The sequence below is a fragment of the Danio aesculapii genome, chromosome 12 (assembly GCF_903798145.1).
Source record: "Danio aesculapii chromosome 12, fDanAes4.1, whole genome shotgun sequence".
Lineage (NCBI taxonomy): Eukaryota > Metazoa > Chordata > Actinopteri > Cypriniformes > Danionidae > Danio > Danio aesculapii.
In genome coordinates this window covers 48631820-48634319 of record NC_079446.1, presented here as the reverse complement: position 1 = coordinate 48634319, position 2500 = coordinate 48631820, and the positions used below count along the sequence as shown (strand labels likewise).

Here is a 2500-nt window from a genome sequence, read left to right as displayed (position 1 = left end):
AATCAAATATACTACCAAGGCATGTAAACACTTTATGATTAAAATGACCACATTTATTTGAGAAGAAGAAGCAAAATGGTTATTAAGAAATCATGCATTAATTAATTTTCTTTTCGGCTTAATTCCTTTATTAATCTGGGGTCTCCACAGCGGAATGAACCACCAACTTATCCAGCTCGTTTTACACAGCGTATGCGCTTGTGTTTGGACTGTGGGGGAAACCCACACAAACAAGGGGAGAACATGCAAACTCCACACAGAAATGACAAATGACCCAGTTGGGACTTGAACCAGTGACCTTCTTGCTGTGAGGCGGAAACGCTACCCACTGCGCCACCGCTCTACCTTTTATTAAGGATCTATTAATTCCTTTTCTCTTTGGCTTAGTCCCTTTATTAATCAGGGGTCGCCACAGTGGAATGAACCACCAACTTATCCAGCATATGTTTTATGCAGCGGATGCCCTTTCAGCTGCAACCCATCACTGGGAAACACCCATACACACTTATTCATTCACACACTATGGCCGGAGCACCCAGAGGAAACTCACACCAACACGGGGAGAACATGCAAACTCCACACGGAAATGACAAATGACCCAGTTGGGACTTGAACCAGTGACCTTCTTGCTGTGAGGCGGAAACGCTACCCACTGCGCCACCGCTCTACCTTTTATTAGGGATCTATTAATTCCTTTTCTCTTTGGCTTAGTCCCTTTATTAATCAGGGGTCGCCACAGTGGAATGAACCACCAACTTATCCAGCATATGTTTTATGCAGCGGATGCCCTTTCAGCTGCAACCCATCACTGGGAAACACCCATACACACTTATTCATTCACACACTATGGCCGGAGCACCCAGAGGAAACTCACACCAACACGGGGAGAACATGCAAACTCCACACGGAAATGCCAAATGACCCAGTTGGGACTTGAACCAGTGACCTTCTTGCTGTGAGGCGGAAACGCTACCCATTGCGCCAGCGCTCCACCCGTTATTAAGGATCCATTAATTCATTTTCTTTTTGGCTTAGTCCCTTTATTAATCAGGGGTCGCCACAGTGGAACGAACCACCAACTTATCCAGCATATGTTTTATGCAGCGGAAGCCCTTTCAGCTGCAACCCATCACTAGGAAACACCCATACACATTCATTCATTCACACACTACGACCGAAGCACCCAGAGGAAACCCTCTCAAACATGGGGAGAACATGCAAACTCCACACGGATATGCCAAATTACCCAGTTGGGACTTGAACCAGCGACCTTCTTGCTGTGAGGCGGCAACACTACCCACTGCGCCAGTGCTCCACCCGTTATTAAGGATCCATTAATTCATTTTCTTTTCGGCTTAGTCCCTTTATTAATCAGGGGTCGCCACAGCGGAACGAACCACCAACTTATCCAGCATATGTTTTATGCAGCGGAAGCCCTTTCAGCTGCAACCCATCACTGGGAAACACCCATACACACTCATTCATTCACACACTATGGCCGGAGCACACAGAGGAAACCCACACAAACATGGGGAGAACGTGCAAACTCCACACAGATATGCCAAATGACCCAGTTGGAACTCGAACCAGCGACCTTCTTGCTGTGAGGCGGAAACGCTAGCCACTGTGCCACCGCTCCACCCGTTATTAAGGATCCATTAACTCATTTTCTTTTCGGCTTAGTCCCTTTATTAATCAGGGGTCACCACAGCGGAACGAACCACCAACTTATCCAGCATATGTTTTATGCAGCGGAAGCCCTTTGAGCTGCAACCCATCACTGGGAAACACCCATACACACTCATTCATTCACACACTACGGCCGGAGCACACAGAGGAAACCCACACAAACACGGGGAGAACATGCAAACTCCACACAGAAACGCCAATCGACCCAGCTGGGACTCAAAGCAGTGACCTTCTTGCTGTGAGGTGATTGTGCTGCCCACTGCGCCACCGTGACGCCCGTTATTAAAAATGAATACAATTATTTTCCGGTTTCGTTTGTCATGAGCAAAAAATAACTACCAACAACTTTTGGTAGTTAAAAATAAACAAACAAAAAATAAGTTTTACAAGTTACTTATTTGTAAATACATTTTAAAAAGCGTGTTGTTTCATTTTTATATAATTATAGACCTTTATTTGCTTTTAATATGGATGCTTTGTATGTATAAGCATTTAGGAAATATTAAAAAAAGATAAAATAAACATATAATGTATATATTTTAGTTTAAAAAAGGAAAAATTATAAATTAAATGATAAATAAAAAATTAAATAAATAATAATAATAATACAAAAACAATCTTCATCATACTGAAGTTCCATTGTCTTTATTCATTATTGCTTTGAGGTATACCCATCCATACATACATACACATCCATACATGCATGCATGCGGTCGCCACAGCGGAATGAACTGTTCCAGCATTTGTTTTACACAGCGGATGCCCTTCCAGATGTAACCCAGTACTGGGAAACACCCATACACACTCATTC

At 43.4% G+C, this 2500-nt stretch overlaps 1 protein-coding gene across 1 annotated transcript in view; it reads right to left on the bottom strand.

The window, feature by feature from the left end:
- The window catches only part of LOC130238132 (ryanodine receptor 2-like), a 106223-nt gene that overhangs the window by 100564 nt on the left and 3159 nt on the right, over nt 1-2500 (bottom strand). The window lies entirely within an intron of this gene.